The sequence below is a fragment of the Piliocolobus tephrosceles genome, chromosome 16 (genome assembly GCF_002776525.5).
Source record: "Piliocolobus tephrosceles isolate RC106 chromosome 16, ASM277652v3, whole genome shotgun sequence".
Classification (NCBI taxonomy): domain Eukaryota; kingdom Metazoa; phylum Chordata; class Mammalia; order Primates; family Cercopithecidae; genus Piliocolobus; species Piliocolobus tephrosceles.
This window is the reverse complement of record NC_045449.1, coordinates 53028527-53051636: the sequence shown is the minus strand read 5'-3', so window position 1 is coordinate 53051636 and position 23110 is coordinate 53028527. Positions and strand designations below refer to the sequence as shown.

The 23110-nt window shown below is 41.1% G+C and overlaps 1 protein-coding gene across 5 annotated transcripts in view; it reads left to right on the top strand.

Moving 5' to 3' along the window:
• GPATCH8 (G-patch domain containing 8) overlaps positions 1-23110 on the top strand; it is a 112368-nt gene that overhangs the window by 42605 nt on the left and 46653 nt on the right. The window lies entirely within an intron of this gene.

Here is a 23110-nt window from a genome sequence, read left to right as displayed (position 1 = left end):
GCTGAGGCAGAGAATTGCTTGAATCTGGAAGGCAGAGGTTGCAGTGAGCCAAGATCACGCCACTGCACTCCAGCCTGGGCGACAGAGTGAGACTCTGTCTCAAAAAAAGAAAAAAAAAGAAATTATGGGAATCATTGTGCCTCTACATCTGATCATGTGGGAGCTTATTGTATAATAGGCATCTTTGGGGAGAAGTGTGCTACTGTTGACTAGTTCTTTGATTTTGGAAATGAATTTTCACAATATGAATGCCAGAGTCTGATCAAGTGTGTTGAGAGGAACACAAGGACAGGTGTAGTGGCTCATGTCTGTAATCCCAGCAGTTTGGGAGGTTGAGGCAGGAGGATTGTTTGAGGCCAGGTGTTCAAGACCAGACTGGGCGAGATAGCAAGACCCTGTCTTGATTTTTTTTAAAGAAAAAATTAATTAAAAAGAGAAACCAAGAGGACAGGGCTTGAAATAGGATGTTTCAGTTATTTATTTATTTATTTTTTTGAGACAGAGTCTCGCTCTGTTGCCCAGGCTAGAGTATAGTGGTGTGATCTCGGCTCATTGCCAGCTCTGCCTCCCAGATTCACGCCATCCTCCTGCCTCAGCTTCCCGAGTAACTGGGACTACAGGCTCCTGCCACCATGCCCGGCTAATTTTTTGTAGTTTTATAGAGACGGGGTTTCACCGTGTTAGTCAGGATGATCTTGATCTCCTGACCTCGTGATCCGCCCGCCTTGGCCCCCCAAAGTGCTGGGATTACAGGCTTGAGCCACCGTGCCCAGCCAGGATGTTTCAGTTATTAAAACCTTTAATTTTAAAATTCTTCTTCTACAAATTCTGTTCATCGGTGACACATGGGAGATACTCAATAAATATGTTTTAATGAAATATTCATTACTAAGCATTAACCTGTTCTTTTGGGGAAATAGAAATATTTAATTACCTTTAAACTTATTTTCCTTCCAGTGGCACAAGAACGTTTTGCAAACAATACAAAGAATACTCTGATTAAGAGCAATTCATATGGGATAGACCACATATTTTATAAGAGCCTAGAAGAGAGAAGATAATCAGGACTGAGATAGAGATGACTTTTTGATAGAATTTGTCCCAGTGGTTTGCATAGTTTTAAGTGTTGGGTTGACTTGAATGGAGGTGATTGCTTTAGAAGAAGACAAGAAGACTAGATTTGCTTTTCTCTCCAATTTGAAATACCTCTTCTATTCGAGGACACCCAGGAACATTGTTGATTGTTATTCTCTTTGTTCAGGCACACAAGGTGGGGCTGTTTCATAGTGGCTAGCAAATCTGTTTGAATCCCAGAATTTTTCATGTTAAGCTTCAGAGACTTTAATGTACAACTAGAACCTGCAGAGGGAAAGGAGGGGGAAGAGATAGATGAGTGTTTAAGAAAGGATAGGTAAATGGCTACTCACCTACTTTGGGTGATCCAAAGTTATTTTCAATTTTTGTTTTTTGTTTTTTTTTGTTTTTTTTTTTCAATTTTTGTTTTTAAGGAGATTTTAGGCAGGGTGCTGCGGCTTATGCCTATAATCTCAGCACTTTGGGAGGCTGAGGCAGGAGGATTGCCTGAGCCCAGGAGTTTGAGACCAGCCTAGGCAACATAGACCCCATCTCTATCTCCCCCTATACCACACCCCTCAAAAATTAGTTGAGCTTGGTAGTCCATTCCTGTGGTGTCAGTTACTCAAGAGGTTTGAGGTAGGAGGATTGCCTGAGCCCAGAAAGTTGAGGCTGCAGTGACCCTCGATTGCACCACTACACTCCAGCCTGGGTGACGGAGACTTTGTCTCACAAAAACAAAAACAAAAAGAACAGTTTAGAATTTTGGTTCCCTTTGAACTTTGAGCTTCTTGAAAAGAGGAATTAGGTTTTATCCATATTTTACCTCCATCTCCATGATAACAGGTATATATAGTAAGTACTCAATAACTCATTAATCTATTCATTTAAAAATTCAAGGGAAATTTAGGCCGAGCGCGGGTGGCTCACGCCTGTAATCCCAGCACTTTGGGAGGCCGAGGCGGGTGGATCACAAGGTCAGGAGATCGAGACCATCCTGGCGAACTCAGTGAAACCCCGTTTCTACTAAAAATACAAAAAATTAGCCGGGCGTGGTGGCGGGCGCCTGTAGTCCCAGCTACTTGGGAGGCTGAGGCAGGAGAATGGTGTGAACCTGGGAGGCAGAGGTTGCAGTGAGCCGAGATCGCGCCACTGCACTCCAGCCTGGGCAGCAGAGCTAGACTTTGTCTTAAAAAAAAAAAACAAAATTCAAGGGAAATTTAAAGCTCATTTGAAGGGCTTTTTTCTTTTTAATTGTTAAAAAACAGGTAACATAGCCGGGTGCAGTGGCTAGCGCCTGAAATCCCAGCACTTTGGGAAGCTGAGGCAGAAAGATTACCTAAGGCCAGGAGTTGAGACCAGCCTGGGCAATATAGCAAGACCCCCATCTCTACAGAAAAAAAAATTTTTTTTTATTTCCTGGGCTTGGTGGCACACACCTATAGTCCCAGCTATTAGGGAGCCTGAGGCGGGAGGGTCACTTTTGCCCAGGAGTTCAAGGATGCAGTGAGCTATGTTTGGGCCTTTGCACTCCAGCCTAGGTGACAGAGCGAGGCCCTCTGTTTAAAAAAAATAAATAAAACTCACCCTTTCCAAAACATATAACATAAAATTTAGCACCTTAATCATTTTTAAGTGTACAGTTATGTATGTTAAGTATATCCACATTGTTGGTGCGAAGTCCATCTGTTTTAAATGATTAGTATCTTTATTCTCCAAAAAGAATGGAGCCTTATTCTGTTTCCAACATTAAGAATTGAGTTTGTTTCATAACTGGCTGTTTTTTTCCTAGTGTCAGATTCAACAGTGTACATGCAGGCATTGTGCTGGTTTCTCTCACATATCGCTTTCTGTAGTACCCACATAATTTAACCTAGAATATATCCGCATTTATTGTGTATTGAGGCAATTTATGACAGATTTCTTTGACCATACTAAACCATTGATATAAATAACCACTCAAGAAAGCCCTGTCACTCAAGCGTAAACAGTAATGCCTCCTTGGTATTTTATAGACTAGGAATCGCATGTAATTTCTCGGCTTATGCTTTTGTAAGTTTTTCACATTGACTAGTTCATTGTCAACTTTCCTTTTTATTTGAGTTTAGAACTCTTAACATATGTCACATGCAAGCATCTACTAAAATTTTAAGCCTGGTCCTTTTGGGCTTTTTTGTCAAAGGTTTAAAAATTATTTTGATCCATTCAAGGCTTTTGCCAACAAAAGTTGCAGTTCTTGGGGCTCTAGTGCTGATGTCTTGTCACGGAATAGATTGGAGAATAGGGCATGCAGACTCTGGAATGAAGTTGTCTGTGGCTGTACTTTGTAAACTGAGTTTATTTTTGTACTCATATTTTCTTATTCATGTTTCATTCTCCCTTAATATTTGTTAAAATATTTCAGAAAGTTTTTAAAAAGTTATTATATATGGCAGATACTTGTTAGTATTTAAAAATAAAAGACCTGAAGAAGAGATAATGTTGACAAGATAACTGAAGGAAACAACACAAAAAAAAACACTACCGGTGAGAAATATAATGAACAATTATTTGTTATAGAAACAGGATGTGTTTAATTCAGAATAAAGCAAGAGTGAATGACAGTTGTATTTTGTAGCATTTAGACTGGATTCAGTTCTGGAAGTTGTTTTGTAACCTTTTGTCAGCTTTGAAATGGAATGTAGTTCATAATTTTATTTTTCTGTGAAATACATTTAGTCAGTAGGTGTAGCCCAGAAATGGTGCCGAACTTTCTTTGTTACATTGTGTAAGTGCTATTTGATGATTTGGCTGATTCTTTGGTGACAGACAAAAGTTTACTTCCTAAGAAAAATGAATGGGGTCTGATATTATTTCCTATCTCACCGTGTCTGGAAGTTTCGATGAGTACATTGAGACAACCAATGCATATTTACTGACCTAACACTACATTCTAGTTATAGCAGCAGTAAATACCATAAGACATGGAGAGAGTAGATAAGACATGGTTCCTGACTTTCAGGTTTATTTCCCAGTCCCTAAAGTCTTGCTTTTTTTTTTTTTTTTTTTTTTTGAGACGGAGTCCTGCTCTGTCCCCCAGGCTGGAGTGCATTGGCACGATCTCGGCTCACTGCAAGCTCCGCCTCCTGGGTTCACGCCATTCTCCTGCCTCAGCCTCCTGAGTAGCTGAGACTACAGGCGCCTGCCACCACACCCGGCTAGCTAATTTTTTGTGTTTTTAGTAGAGATGGGGTTTCACCATGTTAGCCAGGATGGTCTCAATCTCCTGACCTTGTGATCTACCCATCTTGGCCTCCCAAAATGCTGGGATTACAGGCATAAGCCACCGCGCCCGGCAAGCCTTGCTTTTTTTTAACTGCTGTAGACCTTTGAAGTTTCCTTGAAGCCAAGGATGATGTTTTCAACTTTAGTGTACTCCTTTCATACTTAAATTAAGTATGTGATCAGTCTGTATATTTAATTAAAAAATTATTTCAACCTCCTTGTGAGTAGGGAGTCTCACTAATTTTTGTGTAAAAGTACTTAGTGCAGGGTGTAATGGCAGTTTGTTAACATTTGGAAATACAAGATCTGGGTTTGAGTTTGGCACTACCATTTCCTATGAGTAAAGGGACAAGGTACCATTACTGAATTATTTTCCTCAGCAATAAATGGAAGTTAAAATCTCTGCCTGTCTTCTTAAAGAGTAGTTATGAAAACAAAGTAAGTGAACTCACATTATACAGACTATAAAAATGTCATATATGCTTATTATTAACACCTATTGTATAGTACGTAGTTATTTTAACTGAATTAGAGATAAGCATCCTTAGGGCTTCCAAGGTTCAGTAATAGTTAATATGCTTTCTATATGCTTTATAAGGTGCTTTATATGTGAACTTCAGGATCTGTGCTTTTGATGTTAGATGTGTTTTAGAGCCCCTAAATCCCTAATTTTGGTGTCTGGTTCACTAATTCTGTGCTCACTAGTCATCTCTACTGCTGAGTCTAACTTCTGAAAAATCTAACATCTAGAAACAGCCTCAGTCACTCAGTCGTGGCATTGGGACAACTGAATAACAACCCAGAATTTTAAAAGTCGGGTGCCCATTGTTGTTCCTTACCCCACATAAGTTTCAGGTGAATGAGAGGTTTAAATGTAAAAAATGAAATCATAAAGTTACTAGGATGAACAATGGTAGAATTATTATCTTAAAATAATATTTGAATTAGAAAACCTTTTCTAAGCATAACCCAAAACTTAGAAGCCATTAAGAAAAGGAAAAGGCCAGGCACAGTGACTTAAACACCTGTAATCCCAGGACTTTGGGAAGCGAAGGTGGGAAGATCACTTGAGGCCAAGGGTTCAAGACCAGCTTGGGCAACAACAAGACCCCGTTTCTACAAAAAATTTTAAAAATAGATTAACTGGGCATGGCGGCGTGCATCTGTATTTCTAGCCATTCGGAAGGCTGAGGCGGGAGGATCCCTTGACTCCAGGAGTTCGAGGTTGCAGTGAGCTGTGATCATGCCACTGAACTCCAGCCTGGGCAGCAGAGCAAACCTGTCTCAAAAAAGGAAAGGATAAGTTTGGCTATATTTCATCATAAACAAAGTCAACAAACAGACTGGGGAAAATATCTGTAATATCTCATTATAGGCAAAGAACAACTTTCCTTCAGGTATTTATCAGTTTGAGAAAGACCAAAGTTAGCCTGGTAAGATTATAGGAAAATAGGTACTTACATCATAGCCATGAAAATATCAACTAGTGAAAACCATTACAGGAAACAACTTGGATTACTTAAAAATTAAAATGGATGTATTCTTGAATCCAGCAAATCCACCTTTTTTTTTTTTTTTTTTTTTTCAGACAAGGGTCTTGCTTTGTTGTCTAGGCTGGAGTACAGTGGTGTAATCATAGCTCACTACAGCCTTGGTCTTCTGGACTCAAGTGATCCTCCTGCCTTAGACCCATGGGTAGTGGGGAGTACAGGAACATGCCACCATGCCAATTTTTTTTTTTTTTGGCGGGGGGGACAGAGTCTTGCTCTATCACCCAGGTTCTATCACCCAGTGCAGTGGCTCAATCTCGGCTCACTGCAAAGTCCACCTCCCGGGTTCACGCCATTCTCCTGCCTCAGCCTTCTGAGTAGCTGGGACTTCAGGCACCTGCCACCACGTCCGGCTAATTTTTTGTATTTTTTTTTTTTTTTTTAGTAGAGACGGGGTTTCAGCATGTTAGCCAGGATGGTCTCCATCTCCTGACCTCGTGATCCGCCCACCTTGGCCTCCCAAAGTGGTGGGATTACAGGCATGAGCCACTGCACCCAGCCCACACCTAATTTTTAAGAAATTTCTTGTAGAGAACCAGGTCTCTCACTATGTTGCCCAGGCTGGTCTTGAACTCCTGGGCTCATGTGATCCTCCAACCTTGGACTCCCATAGTGCTGGGATTGTAGGTATGATCTACCATGCCTGGCCTTTTCATGCAATTAACAAAATGTTTAGGATATAAAATTCTTAAGCATTTCTTCCTGGTTGCTAAATAATTAATATGATTGTTAACACACAGTTGCTTCCTGTATAACAACATGTACATTCCTTTTGTTGATACTGAAGCAGCTTTTTCAAAGTTTTGCTTGTTTTATTTGGAATATATCTCCAGATATCTCACACATCATTTTAAGAACATTGTTTTAAGTTTTGGGATTGAAATAAATAAATGTACAAATTTTACTTTGTAAAATCATTAGCCAAAACATATGTTGAGAGAGATGAACATTCTCTGTAGCTTGTATAGTAAAACTGAGGCATTTTATTGTGAAATATTAATGTGGTGCATTCTGTGGGTATACAGGAGTGTGCTTGTATGTTTATGTTTGTATTTACTTGACCATGAAGATAAAAATTTTTGTAAAGATAGACTCTCTGAAGGGAAACTGAGTTGTATTTTACCATATTTTAAAAATTTGGGCCAGTTGCAGTAGCTGACACCTGTAATCCCAGCACTGGAAGGCCAAGGCGGGCCGATCACCTGAGGTCAGGAGTTCAAGACCAGCCTGGCCAACATGGTGAAACCCCTTCTCTACTAAAAATACAAAAATTAGCTGGGTGTGGTGGCATGTGCCTGTAATCCCAGCTACTCAGGAGGCTGAGACAGGAGAATCCCTTGAACCCAGCAGGTAGAGGTTGTAGTGAGCCAAGATTGCACCACTGCACTCCAGCCTGGGCAACAAAGCAAGACGCTGTCTCAAAAAAAAAAAAAAAAATTTATATACTTGTATTACTATTCAAAAAATGTAGTTGTTTGAGAAAAGACCTAAAGAAGGCAGAATGAAAACAGAGTAGAGTTGGGGGTATTTCTTTGGTTTTATTTATGTATACCTCCTTGCCAGTCTTATTTCAGTTAGGAAATAAATGCTGAATACAGTGTAGGGTAAGGCCTGCATTACGTAAGTCTCAACTATGTTTAGACTACATTTTATGACTAAAGGAAAATTATACTTTTTTTTTCCCCATTGGAGATGAGGTCTTTCTATATTGTACAGGCTGGTCTCAAACTCCTGGCCTCATGCAGTCTTCCCACCTTGGCCTTGCAAAATGCTAGGATTACAGGCAGAAAACTAGATTTGAATTCAGTAGAATATAATAGAAACATGTAATGTTACAATTTAGGCTTTATTGTTAAATTAGAATATGAATTAATATTGCACTGACTTCTGTCCTGGTGTGGTGGCTCGTGCCTGTAATCCCAGCACTTTGGGAGGCTGAGGCAGGAGGGTAGCTTGAGGCCAGGAATTCAAGACCAACCTAGACAACATAATAAAACCTTGTCTTAACAGAAATAGAAAAATTAACCAGGTCTGATGACACACGCCTAACTACTTGGGTAGTAGCTAGCTACTTGGTAGGCTGAGGTGAGAGAATTGCTTGAGCCCTAGTGTTGGAGGTTGTAGTGAGCTGTGATGTGCCACTGCACTTCCTGTCCTCCAGCCTGGGCAACATAACTAGACCTGTCTCTATAAATAAATAAGCAAGACCTGTCTCAATCAATCACTATAAATATTTTACTAATTTCTTAAGAAAAATCATTTTTTGTCTGGGTGTGGTGGCTCACACCTGTAATCCCAGCACTTTGGGAGGCTGAGGCAGGTGGATCACCTAAGCCCAGGAGTTCGAGACCAGCCTGGCTAACATGGCGAAACCCCGCCTCTACTAAAAATACAAAATTAGCGGGGCGTGGTGGCGGGTACCTGTAATCCCAGCTACTCAGGAGGCTGAGGCAGGAGGATTGCTTGAACCCGGGAGGCAGAAGTTGCAGTGAGCTGAGTTCGTGCCATTGCACTCCAGCCTGGGTGACAAGAGCGAAACTCCGTCAAGAAAAATCATTTTTTGAGAAAATATTTTCATTAATATTATAGTGACATAGACACATTTTTCTGAATAATCTTTACAGAAGCTAAGTTGTCTTTCTATCTTACTTTCCCTTTTCAATTCGTGTTTTTCTTTATAAAAAAGAAATAATGCTTAATATTTATTATGTGCCAAATATTGATCTAGAGTCCGAATGTTTTGCACCGTCTCATTTAATGAAATAGATATTAGTATGCTCATTTTATTTTATTTTTTATTTTTTATTTTTGAGATGGAGTTTCACTCTTGTTGCCTAAGCTGTAGTGCAATGGCAGGATCTCAGCTCACCACAACCTCTTCCTCCTAGTTCAAGCAATTTTTCTGCATCAGCCTCCCGAGTAGCTGGGATTACAAGCGTGAGCCACCACGCCCAGCTAATTTTGTATTTTTAGTAAAGATGGGGTTTCTCCGTGTTGGTCAGGCTGGTCTCGAACTCCCGAACTCAGGTGATCTGCCCACCACGGCCTCCTGCAGTGCTAGGATTACAAGCGTGAGCCACCACACCCGGCCACTCATTTTGTAAATTGAAAGTTTTGGAAAGATGATACAGCTACTAAGTGTCTGCCATTCAACTATAAGCCTGACTTTGAAATCAATATTTATACCTTTTCCCTTCTTAGGAAAAGCTGATACTGAAAATGGGAATAGGTTGGTGGGGGGATAGCAAACATTTAGCTCCCCCAAATCACAAATCAAGGTATGGATTGTCAGGAAGGCTTAGTTATAAACAGAGCTGGTGTATTTGAAGAAGCATGTAGCTATAATCTCTGTTTCCTGATAATTAAATGAGTCCTGGAGTCTTTTTCTTTTGAGACGGAGTCTTGCTCTGTCACCCAGGCTGGAGCACTGCAAGCTCCGCCTCCCGGGCCCACGCCATTCTCCTGCCTCAGCCTCCCAAGTAGCTGGGACCACAGGTGCCCACCACCGTGCCCAGCTAATTTTTTGTATTTTTGGTAGAGACGGGGTTTCACCGTGTTAGCCAGGATGGTCTCGATCTCCTGACCTTGTGATCCGCCCGCCTCAGCCTCCCAAAGTGCTGGGATTACAGGCGTGAGCCACTGCGCCCGGCGGGTCCTGGAGTCTATGTTGCCAAAGGCAACCATAATTTTAGTTATTCACGATCCACATTTAGTAAAATAAAATACAGAGCCTGTAGATGTGGGGAAAAGAAAGATCAGACTGTTACTGTGTCTATATAGAAAGAAGTAGACATAAGAGACTCCATTTTGTTCTGTATTTGAGATGCTGTTCATCTGTGACCCTACCCCCAACCTTGTCCTTGCAAGAGACATGTGCTGTGGTAACTCAAGGTTTAAAGGATTTTGGGCTGTGCAGGGTGTGCTTTGTTAAACAAGTGCCTGAAGGCAACTTGCTGGTTGAAAGTCATCACCCTTCTCTTAATCTCAAGTACCCAGGGACACGTACACTGCCAAAGGTTGCAGGGACCTCTGCCTAGGAAAGCTGAAATATGGCCTCGTGGGATGGGAAAGACCTGATCGTCCCCCAGCCTGACACCCGTGAAGGGTCTGTGCTGAGGAGGACCAGTACAAGAGGAAAGAAGGCCTCTTGGCGGTTGTTGGCGGTTGAGATAGAGAAAAGCATCTGTCTCCTGCCTGTCCCTGGGCAATGGAACATCTTGGTGTAAAACCGGATTGTACGTTCTGTTTACTGAGAAAGGAGACAATCCGCCTTAGGGCAAAAGGTGGGACTTGCTAGCAGTGCTGCTGTTTATGCACTAAAAAGGTTTATGAAGGTATTTGCATATGCATATCAAGACACAGCACATTTCCTTAAACTTATTCGTGTCACAGAGATCTTTATTCATATGTCTTACTGCTGACCTTCTCCCTAAGATGATCCTATAGTCCTGTCACTTCCCTTTTTCTAAGATGGTAAAGATAATGATCAATAAATACTAAGGGAACTCAGAGACCGGTGTGGGTGTGGGTCCTCTGTATGCTGAGTGCGGGTCCCCTGGGCCCACTTTTTTTTTCTCTATACTTTGTTTCTGTGTCTCATTTCTTTTCTCAAGTCTCTCGTTCCACCTAACGAGAAACGCCCACAGGTGTGGAGGGGCAAGCCACCCCTTCAGTAGAGCCTTTGACCTTTTTGATGGAATAAATATAGAGAAGAGGCCCAGATAATAAACAAGATTCGTCAGAATTGGCAGTCTACAGTAAGAGGTTAGGTTTTAGGGATAAAACAGAAAAGGAAAGGACCGGACGTGGTGGCTCACCCCTGCAGCCCCAGCACTGTGGGAGACCAAAACAGGAGGATTGCTTGAGGCCAGGAGTTCAAGACTAGCCTAGGGAACATAGCGAGACCCTGTCTCTACAAAAATTAAAATAAATATAAAGATGAAAGGGATCTCAGGAGAGGAGACTGAATGAGAATGGTGAACTCACCTGTAATCCCAGCACTGTCAGAGGCCGAGGCGGGCAGATCACCTGAGTTCGGGAGTTCAAGACCAGCCTGACCAACACAGAGAAACCCCGTCTCTACTAAAAATACAAAATATAGCCGCGTGTGCTGGTGCATGCCTGTAATCCCAGCTACTCTGGAGGCTGAGGCTGGCGAATTACTTGAACCAGGAGGCAGAGGTTGCGGTGAGCCAAGATCTCACCATTACACTACAGCCAGGGCAACAAGAATGAAACTCCATCTCAAAAAAATAAATAAATAAATAAAATGAGCATACTAATATCTATTTCATTAAATGAGACGGTGCAAAACATCCGCACTCTAGATCAGTATTTGGCACATAATAAATATTGGGCATTATTTCCTTCTTTTAAAGGAAAACATGAATTGAAAGGGAAAGTAAGATAGAAATAGAATAGAAAGGGACTACTTGTTTCTCAGTACGGAGATCATCACATTTAAAGGATAAATGAAAAGACCTTAAATGTGAGTTAAGTCATGACAAAATAACAATCAGAAAAGAAGTTGCAGTTCCAGTGGCATGTGCCTGTAGTCCTAGTTACTCAAAAGGTTAAGGCAGAAGGATCAGTTAAGCCTGGGACTTTTAAGTCCAGCCTGGGCAACTAGACCCATTCTAAAAATTAGGCAAGGTAGTGCACACTTATATTCCTAGCTGTCTGGGAGGCTGAGGTGGGAGGATTGCTTGACTCTAGGATTTGAAGGTTACAGTGAGCTATGATTGTGCCACTGCACTCCAACCTGGGCAACAGAGCAAGACCTTTTCTCTAAATAATAATAAAATACTATAAGGGTTCAAAAGAAGAATAACTAGGGGTGACTTCACTAAGAAGTCCTGAGGAGGGAGGAATAGATATTACCAAAGACAGGAGATACTGATGTATACAAGGTAATTGCAGTTGACAAAGAGTAGGCATGGCTAGTGGAGCATATTGTGTCCATGGTGTAGTGGATTTTACGCATTTTTTAACAGAAGAAACCACCTCAATTTTTTTTTTAATGTTAAACTTCAGTATATGAAAGAGGGGGGAACCCACCAGTTGTTTTGATTGAAGCAGAGTTCTAGGTCTCCAAGAACAGTTTAAAAACTGTAACTAGGCTGGGCACGATGGCGCAATCTAGGCTCAGTCAAACTAGGCTGGGCACAATGGCCCATAATCCCCAACACTTCGGGAGGCCGAAGTGGAAACATCTTTTGAACTCAGGAGTTTGAGACCAGCCTGGGCAACATAGTGAGACCCTGTCTCTACCAAGAAAAAAGAATTAGCGTGGCATGGTGATGTGCACCCTTAGTCCCAGCTACTTGACAGTTTAGGTGGGGGAATCACTTGAGGCCATGAAGTTGAGGCTGCAGGGAGCCATGTCGTTGCCAGTGTAGTACTCCAGCCTGGATGACAGAGTGAGAGCATGTCTCAAAACACACACACACACACACACACAGACCTATAAATAGAAGGGAGAAATGGGAAATACTAGTATGGGCACAAATCTCATATGCTTAGCATATAAATCTCATCGTATACGCTAATCACTTAATAATATCTCATTTAAATCTTACAATAAGCCCCTGAGAGAATTACTGTTGTTCCCATTTTGTGGAAGAAACTGAGTCTTAGAGAAGTCTAGTATGTTGCCCAAGGATGAGCAACCAGTAAACTATGGAATCAGGATTCAGATGTCAGTTCTTCTGCCTCCAAAGGTCATGCCACACTGAATGTGGAAGGCTTTAGTGCTCCTCCAATCTGGAATTGTATTTTGTAAGCCAAAGGCACTTTGATCAGGGCAGAGGTATAGACTTATAGCAAGAAGAGATACTGAAGGCCGGGTGTGTTGGCTCACGCCTGTAATCCTTGCACTTTGGGAGGCCAATGTGGGTGGATGCTTGAGCTCAGGAGTTCAGGACCAGCCTGGGCAACATGGCAAAACCCCGTCTTTACTTAAAATACAAAAAAAAAAAAAAATTAGCTGGATGTGATGGCGTGCGCCTGTAGTCCCAGCTACCTGGAGGACTGAGGTGGGAGGATCACTTGAGCCCAGAAGGTCAAGGTTGCAGTGAGCTGAGATCATGCCACTGCACTCCAGCCTGAGTGCAAAGTGAGACCCTATCTCAAAAAAAAAAAAAAAAAAAAAAAAAATTGAAGATAAGTTAAAACACATTATACAGTTGAGAAATTTATTTTTAGGGTTCCAGAATGTTTTAATGATAGGGCTGAAACCCAAACCCAAATTCTTTGATTTGCCATCTAAATCTCTTTTCATTACCCCAGCCAGGCATTGGTGGTGGAAATGAAATAATAGTCTGGTCAAAGTATGTCTGAGGATGAAGATGGAAAACCATTTAGAAAGTTGTCTGGGTATGAATATAGGTAAGGACTTGAAAGAGTAATAGCAGTGGAAATTGAAAGGAAGGTGTAACTATGAAGGCTGATAAAACAAGTCAACTATGAAGACAATATATAGTCAGTTTATGCATATGTTTGACTAACAAGCCCCTGTTCACTAGATTTAGTGTTAATCCTTTATAATAGCCATCATTTATTGTTTACTGAGTGCTTAGATATGGATTTTCTAACTTCAGTCCTCTTCAAGGTAGATATTCCTATTTTACAGGTGAGAAAATTGACATTCTGAGCAATACTTTGCCCAAGATCTTTTTTTTTTTTTTGAGATGGAGTGTTGCTCTGTCACCCAGGCTGGAGTGCAGTGGTGCAATCTTGGCTCACTGCAACCTCCACCTCGCTGGTTCAAGCAATTCCCCTGCCTCAGCCTCCCAAATAGCTGAGATTATAGGTGCACGCCACCATACCCAGCTAATTTTTCTGTATTTGTATTAGAGACGGAGTTTCACTGTGTTGGCCAGACTGGTCTCGAACTCCTGACCTGACCTCCGCCCGCCTTGGCCTCCCAAAGTACTGGGATTACAGGCGTGAGCTACCACGCCCAAGATCTTCTAGCAAATAAGTGGTAGAATCATGGTGCCAAAACCTATGCTTTTAACCAATATGCTGTAATGTACCTAAACTGTAGGTGCTAGCTTATTTGTCTATCCTGGAGAGATATGATGGTGGTGAGAAATACCAGTGCCACTGAATTGAAATATACAGTAGTTATTCAGGCCAGAAAAAGTAGAAATAATTCTGAATGTGATATATTCTGGTAGGGCACTTGAAGTGGTCATAAATATTCTTCATGATGAGCATAAATTCACTAGAAACTTAAGGCTAAAGTTGAGTGGTAAGAACTTTTGCCAGATTATTTAGGGATGGAAATTGGTGTCCAGGGAAAAAGAAAATACTCTAACTTACGTCTCATACTATAATTTCCTCCCTGATTTCTTGTACTTTCTGTTTCTCTCCTGTGGCATTTTAAATAGTCAATCTTGTATAATTTTTGTTGATGTGTCTCTTTTACCTAATTCAGTAGACAGTAAATTCCTAAAGGATAGTAATTACTGTGCATTTATGTATTCTCTGTTGTTGCTTTTCTTGTTTTGTATTCTGCATATGTTTATTGCATGCTTAAAATGTGCCAGATCCGGGTTGGGTGTGGTGGTTCACAACTGTAATCCCAGCTCTTTGGGAGGCCGAGGCAGGTGGATCACTTGAGGCCAGTTCAAGACCAGCCTGGTCAACAAGGCGAAACCCTCTCTACCAAAATATATAAAAATTAGCCAGGCATGTTGGCGCACGTGTGCGCCTGTAATCCCAGCTACTTGGAAGACTGAGGCATGAGAATAGCTTGAACTCAGGAGGCGGAGGTTACAGTGAGCCGCCTGGGCAACAGAGCAAGACACTGTCTCCAGAAAAGAAAGAAAAGGAATGTGCCAGATCTGCACTAAGTAAGAGTGAATAAGATAGAACCTCTGCCCTCCAGAGCTTTATTTCTAATAGGGAAACAAAAAATGTAACAAATTTAATACAGTATAATGACTGTAGTAATTGTGAAGTTAAAGGTACAGTGGAGGCCTAATAGGGAATTGAGCAATTTAACTTGTAATTTCAAAATTTTAAAAATAATGTGAAAAGTCTCAGATTGTGAGAATAAAGCAAGCAACTATTTTCTATCTGTGCATCTATACTTACTGATGGATACATGGAGTACAGGTGTCTGTGAGTTAGTGGAATCTCTTTATTCTTCCACGAGAAGCATTGGTATTTTAAAGTGGAATGAAATCTGAAAATGATAAGAACATAAAGTAAAAAGTGTTTTATAATAAACATTTTATTAAAATATTTCAAAAATTCATTTAAAATTTACCGCCAAAATTCAAAGCAATGGCACATAAACACTTGGAAAAGAAAACAAAGTGTAATATCTTTTCATGTAGTATAATATCTTTTCATATGTAGTTTATTAGTTTTAAATCCAGTTTTTCCTTTCTCACTAAATCTTCCCAAACCAGTAGCTAGAACTCCCACTTGGTTTTCTTGTAATTCCCATTTGGTTCAAAAGGAGGGAGCAAAGAATGTAAACCTGAAGTAGGAGTTGGGGCCTGATGATAGCATACGTAGTTGAAATTGAGTGAGTGTGAGACAATAGCAAGTGGTCTGAGTTTTGCTGTGTTTAGAGAAGCTGGTTGTTGCCACCTAAGATTATAATCTCAGTGTTGCTGGATCTTCTGAAATTGTTAAAAGAAGCCAGAAATTCAGATTTCTTTTCTGTGAAATGTTCTAATTGATAAGTGTTGGCTTGAAGTCTAAAATAATGAAATTAAACGAAACATATACCAGGCTGTATTTGAACCGCAGGTTACTACTTTTTGAGCTCATCTGAAATTTCACCTGGGTTCAATTCTAGCTCTGCAACCAGTAATCACTGTGATGTTGCTATACCCTCCACATAGCCATATTTTTACAAGATTTGGGGGTGTCAGGAACTAAATATGGCATATATGTTTTATATACCTATATATTTCTCATTTTTCTCTCCAGTGTATAGAATGAGACATAATGCCACTTAAAAGATTGAGAAATTTAAATGTTTATCTGAGGTGAAACTGCTAAGGATAGGAGCTACCTTTACTGCACAAGTCTTCTAACTTCTACCCCAGTGCTTTTTCCATTATTAGTCTTATGGCTTTCAGCAGAATCACCTTGGGTTCTTGTTAAAAATGTAGATTCAGGCCGGGCATGGTGGCTCACACCTGTAATCCCAGCACTTTGGGAGGCCGAGGCGGGCAGATCACCTGAGGTCAGGAGTTCCAGACCAGCCTCAGCATGGAGAAACCTCGTCTCTACTAAAAATACAAAATTAGCCGGACATGGTGGTGCATGCCTGTAATCCCAGCTACTTGGAAGGCTGAGGCAGGAGAACTGCTTGAACCTGGGAGGCGGAGGTTGCAGTGAGCCAAGATCGCGCCATTGCACTCTAGCCTGGGCAACAAGAGCAAAACTTCGTCTGGGGGGGGGGGGGGGGGGGGCAAAAAAAAAGTAGATTCTGAGGCTGGGTGCAGGGGCTATGCCTGTAACCCCAGTACTTTGGGAGACTGAGGTAGGAGGATCGCTTGAGTTCAGAGTTAAGACCAGCCTGGGACACATAGCAAGAGTTTGTCTCTACTGAAAAAGAAAACAAACAAAAAATTTAATGTCGATTCTGACCAGCATATATCAGCAGGTCTGAGGTAGGGTTCAGGAAATGATATTTTATTTATTTATTTTTTGGAGACAGAGTTTCGCTCTTGTTGCCCAGGCTGGAGTGCAATGGTGTGATCTCGGCTCACTGCAACCTCCACCTCCCAAGTTCAAGCGATTCTCCTGCCTCAGCCTCCCGAGTAGCTGGGATTACAAGCATGTGCCACCATGCCTGGCTAATTTTTGTATTTTTTGGTAGAGACAGGGTTTCACCATGTTGGCCAGGCTGGTCTCGAACTCCTGACCTCAGGTCATCCATCTGCCTCAGCCTCCCAAAGTGCTGGGATTACAAGCGTGAGCCACCATGCCTGGCCCAGGGAATGATATTTTAAATATCCCTTGCCTCGTTTTTTTAATGCAAATAGAATGGACCAGGGCTAGAAAAACGTTCTTTTGGACCATATGAATAACAGACTTCTAAGAAAATTACCTTCATTATAGTAAGTAGGGTGGACAGTTTTCTTTTTTTTTTTTTTTTTTTTAATTTATCCAAAATGTATTGGTTATACTGAAGTAGTATAGTGCTGTTTTTTTTTTTTTAATAGTCTTAGCCTTAGCCGGATTTACATTGTTTCCCACCTTATTATTTATAGACTTTTGGACCTAGGTTAGTTTGCCTTACTAAAATGACATTGGGTTAGTAGGATACTTAGGCAAGAGAGTAGAGTGTCCAGGAAGCTTCTTAAGTGGGCAAAAGGGTATATAGTGATAGTGGTTTCTTTCTTTTTCTTCTTTTTTTTTTTTTTTTTGGCTCATGTGATCCTCCCACCTCAGCATCCTGTGTAGCTGGGAATATATGCCTTTGCCACCATGCCTGGCCAGTTTAAAAAATTTTTTCTATAGAGACAAGGGTCTCCCTATGTTGCCTAGATTGGTCTGGAACTCCAGGGCTCAAGCTATCATCCTGCCTTAGCCTCCCAAAGTGCTGGGATTATAGGCGCGAGCCACCATACCCAGCCTGTAATACTTTGATTATTGATCATAGATAATAATTTTCTCCATCTGTAAATGGGATTGTTTCATTATCATCAAATTGTATGTAAAACATTTGGAAATTATCACAGATTCTGTTTTAGAGTATCTTTCATTTTAAGGTATTTACTTTCAAAAATGCCAAATTTAAATTAGCTGGGCATGGTGGTGGGCACCTGTAATCCCAGCTACTCAGGAGGCTGAGACAGGAAAATCGCTTGAACTCGGGAGACTGAAGTTGCAGTGAGCTGCGATCACGCCACTGTACTCCGACCGGGGCAACAGAGTGAGTGAGACCCTGTCTCACAAACACTCCCAAAATGTCAAATTTGGAAATAAAAGGAAGACTAATTTCCCTATTTTCTGAATCCTTGAGCATTTTGTGTAGTGATTTAAAGTTTACAAAATATCTTCCATTTGTTGTCTCTTTTGGTCTGTATGCCAGTCCTAAAAAGGGGGATAGGGTTGGATGTGGTGTGATGGCTTATGCCTGTAGTCCTAGCTACTTGGGGGGTTAAGACAGGAGGATTGCTTGAGCCCAGGAGTTTGAGGCTGCAAGTGAGCTTGATTGTGTGACTGAACTCTAACCTCCAGCCTGAGCCATAGAGCTAGAACCTGTCTGTTTGGGGAAAAAATAAATAAATAAATGGTGGTGATAATATTTTCATTTTGCAGGGGAGGGTGTAGAGGCTCAGGCTCTGGTTGCCAAAATCACACAAGTGTTTAGATATTATCTCTTATTAGAGAGCTAAGATTTGCAGCCCATTCTTTTTTTAGGGATTGCCTAGAAAAATATAGAAAGAAGTTTATCGGCTGGGTGCAGTGGCTCACACCTGTAATCCCAGCACTTTGGGAGGCTAAGGCGGGCAGATCACGAAGTCAGGAATTCAAGACCAGCCTGGCCAATATAGTGAAACCCCATCTCGACTAAAAATACAAAAATTAGCCAGGCATGGTGGCAATTGCCTGTAGTCCCAGCTACTCAGGAGGCTGAGGCAGGAGAATTGCTTAAATCCGGGAGGTAGAGGTTGCAGTGAGCCGAGAGTGTGCCACTGTACTCCAGCTTGGGCAACAGAGTGAGACTTTGTCTAAAAAAAAAAATATATATATATATATATATATAATTAAACATGAAATGGAGGCCAGGCGTGGTGGATCACACCTGTAATCCCAACACTTTGGGAGGCCAAGATGGACAGATCACTTGAGGTCAGGAGTTCGAGACCAGCTAGGCCAACATGGTGAAACCTTGTCTATACTAAAACACAAAGAAATTAGCTGGACATGGTGATGCATGCCTGTAATCCCAGCTACTCAGGAGACTGAGGCAGGAGAGTCACTTGAACCTGGTAGGCAGAGGTTGCAGTGAGCTGAGATTGTGACACTGTGCATCAGCCTGGGTGACAGAGTGAGACTCAATCTTTAAGGAAAAAAAAAAAAAAAAGATGGAGGAGTTACAGTGGAAAGTTTAAATGAGACTGGAAAGTTTTTTGGGGTAATAGAGTGGTCCTAGAGTAGTAAAAATTTCAGTGTAGATATGGAAAAACAAAAGTGAGTTTAAGAAGGCATTTGATTATTGGCTTATTATAATATCACAAGACTGACCACTATCTACATAATTCCCCCAGATATTTTCTACTCAAATATTTTCCACTCTTCAAACTTTAGAATTGTGAAGTGAACCTTATAGACTTGTCTAACTCCTTTATTTTTAGATCACAAAACTAATATAGGTGGCATGGTGACTCACACCTGTAATTCCAGCACTTTGTGAGGTTGAGGCGGAAGGATAACTCCGAGGTTACGAGTTTGAAACCAGCCTGGGCAACATTGTGAGACACTGTCTCTACATTTTTTTTTTTTTTTTTTAATTAGCCACACGTGGTGGTGAGTGCCTGTAGTCCTAGCTACTTAGGAGGCTGAGGTGGGAGGATCACTTGAGCCCAGGAGTTCAGTGTTAAACAGTAAGCTATGATGACTTCACTGCACTCCATCCTACCTGGGCAACAGGGTGAGATTCTGTCTCTAAAAATAAAAAGAAATTAACGGCTAATAATAGGTCACATGCCCAATTAATGACAGAACTGTAATTCAGATCCCCCGAGTTTCACATTGCCACTCTTTACAAGTATATTTTTTCTTTTGGAATTCTAGGCTGGGCACAGTGGCTCACGCATGTAATCCCAGCACTTCGGGAGTATGAGGTGGGTGGATCACCTGAAGTCAGGAGTTTGAGACCAGCCTGGCCAAAATGGTGAAACCCTGTCTCTACTAAAAATACAAAAAATTAGCCAGGCATGGTGGCAGGCAGCTGTAATCCCAGCTACTCAGGAGGCTTGAGGCAGGAGAATCGCTTGAACCTAGGAAGCAAACGTTGCGGTGAACCGAGATCGCGCCATTGCACTCCAGCCTAGGCAACAAGAGTGAAACTCCGTCTTAGGAAAAGAAAAAGAAATACATAGATTAGAGCCCACTGGTAATTTTTGGTCTACTTACATGTATATAGGAGTGTACTAGGTACTCGAAGAAAGCAATTACTTTTTACTTTGACCTGTTTTTTAAAAAGAGGAAAAACGTTTTCAGAATTTCTAATAGGCCACTTAACCCTAAACTTAATTTCCTGGAACATCATTATTATGAGGGCTGACTTGAGATTTTCCTTCACTAAAACTGGTTATGGCAACTTTTCAATTCAGTTTTTTAAAAGTTTGTCGATATATGAATGTAAGTTCTTTAGTATTTTTTTCTTAAACATTTGATGCCTCCTTCTTCTTGACTCCTGAGTGATAACAAAAAACGAAATTGAGCAAGCCTTAAGCCTCCAATGACCAGTAATGTAAAACTCAAATATTTCATTATAAAAGTTTGTATTTTTTTGATACATGGAGACCTTTCTAATATAGTGATATGTTCTACTTGATAAAATAATTCCTTGATTATGAGAGTTAAATCATTAGTATCTTGTGATGTTAAGCGGCACACATCATCATGACTACTTACAGTTGAACCAATTTCAGACCCATTACGGACATGTTCGTTCTCTGAGTCAACAAATGCTTTTTAACTAAATGCTATTCTGGCCTATGTACTGTGTCAGATATGGATACAAACATAAGTAAAACTCATGACACAAAAGTGCTACCACGTTTTTTTCGTTTTTTTTGGTTTTCTTCCCCTGAGATGGAGTTTCACTCCCGTTGCCCAGGCTGGAGTGCAATGGTACTATCTTGGCTCACTGCAACTTCCGCCTCCTGGGTTCAAGTGATTCTCCTGCCTCAGCCTCCCGAGTAGCTGGGATTACAGGAGCATGCCACCACGACCAGCTAATTTTTGTATTTTAAATGCAGACGAGGTTTCGCCATGTTGGCCAGGCCGATCTCGAACTCCTGACCACAGGTAATCTGCTGCCTTGGCCTCCCAAAGTGCTGGGATTACAGCCGTGAGCCACCGCGTCTGGCCTGTTTGTTTTTTTTTTTTTCTTAACTAAAAACTTATGTTTTTTTCCCATATCTCCTAAGTCCCATGTTTTAGTCTATTTTACCCCAAAATTGTATTTATTAAATTGGCTTTTCCATTTAAAAAAAAAAAATTGATCTTATCATGGTGGTGAGCTTGAGACAATCTTCAGTGAGTCAGTATAATTTTAGTTAAAACAGTTAGTTATCTTAGGTAAAAGTATGATTTTCTTTAGGTTTTTTTTTTTTTTTTTTTATTGAAAGTAACTCATGAATTCTCTATTATTTCTTCTAAGGACTTGAGGATGTCATTATCCCTGGATGAGATATCCTTTCCAGGCCTAACATTCTGATTTAACAACACTTTCACTAAAGCCTTTTGCCCCACCTTTGTTCCTGTTTATTACTATATTTAGTTATATGATTAAAATTGAACTGTTTTATCCTAGATGGACAGTATCAGATGGAAATTCGTTTAGGTCATAATTAAACTTTTGTGCCTTAGAAAACATCTGTATTTGGGCCGGGCACGGTGGCTCACGCCTGTAATCCCAGCACTTTGGGAGGCCGAGGTGGGCAGATCATGAGGTCAGGAGATCGAGACCACAGTGAAACCCCGTCTCTACTAAAAATGCAAAAAATTAGCCAGGCGTGGTGGCGTGCGCCTGTAGTCCCAGCTACTCAGGAGGCTGAGGCAGGAGAATGGCACGAACCCGGGAGACAGAGCTTGCAGTGAGCCGAGATCGCGCCACTGTACTCCAGCCTGGGGGACAGAGCAAGACTCTATCTCAAAAAAAAAAAAAAAAAGAAAACATCTGTATTTGAAAATCAAATTGGCCAGGCACTGTAGCTCATGTCTGTAATCCCACCAAAGTGGGCAGATTGCTTGAGCTCAGAACAAGCTGGTCGGGCAACATGGCGAAATCCCGTCTCTACAAAAAATAACAAAAATTAGCCACATGTCATCACATGTATGCACCTATAGTCCCAGCTTCTTAGGAAGCTGAGATGGGAGGATCACTTGAGCCCAGGAAGTTGAGGCTGCAGTGAGCCGTGATTATGCCACTGCACTCCAGCCTGGGTGAGGGCGAGACCCTGTTTCAAAAAAAAAAGGAGACAGAAAATCAAATTAATGTGGTTGTTATATAGGTCATTAAAAAGGCCATGGCAAGAATATAGTTGATTTTTGTAGTACTGGGTAATTTGAACTCTATTTTGGGTAGAAAGTTTTTCTTTCTTTTTAAACCTTAAAAACTCTCTAGGGAATAAGTATTGTGCTCAGTGTTTTCAGTTAATGTTTTCTGAGAGTTAGCATCTATCATATGTTAGAGTTGCTTAGAAAAATACCTGAATGATGCTGAAAGTAATTGTTTCTATGCCACTTAAAGACTGTCATTTTCAGGAGAAATTTGCAAAAATTAAGCTTTGGTTTGGAAATAAATGTACCATATTTTATTCAGTGTTTCTGAAAGTTTCATATGATCACTGTTTCAATAAATGGAATGATAATTAAGTCCATTAACATGACTTGAATCCTATTTTGAATACTTCTGCAAATCAAAGAATCACCTGCGTAATTTTTTATTCTTGATTTTCACATATGTATTTGAATTACTTAAAAATAAGAAATAAGTACTTTAAATATGTCAGTGTTGGGTCTTGGCCTTTATCAGTTTAATGGTCTTTTTCCCCCCCTTTTCTCTTTATTTCGACAAGGTTTTTCTCTGTCACCCAGACTAGAGCATAGTGGTGCAATCATAGCTCACTTCAGCTCCTGGGCTCAAGTGGTCCTCCTGCCTCAGTCTCCTCAGTGGCTAGGACTGCAGGTGCATGCCACCATGCCTGGCTAATTTTTTTAAGAAAAATTTTTTGAAGAGATGGAGTCTTGCTGTATTGCTCAGTCTGGTCTCAAACTCCTGTCCTCAAGCCATCTTCCTGCCTTGACCTCCCCAAGTGCTGGGATTACAGACATGAGCCACCAAGCCCAGCCCAGTTTTAATTGTCTTTTGAAAGTGGATTTTAGGCCGGGCGCATTGGCTCACACCTGTATTCCCAGCACTTTGGAGGCGAAGGTGAGCAGATCGCTCAAGCCCAGTAGTTCGAGACCAGTCTGAGCAATATGGTGAAACCCCATCTCTACTAAAA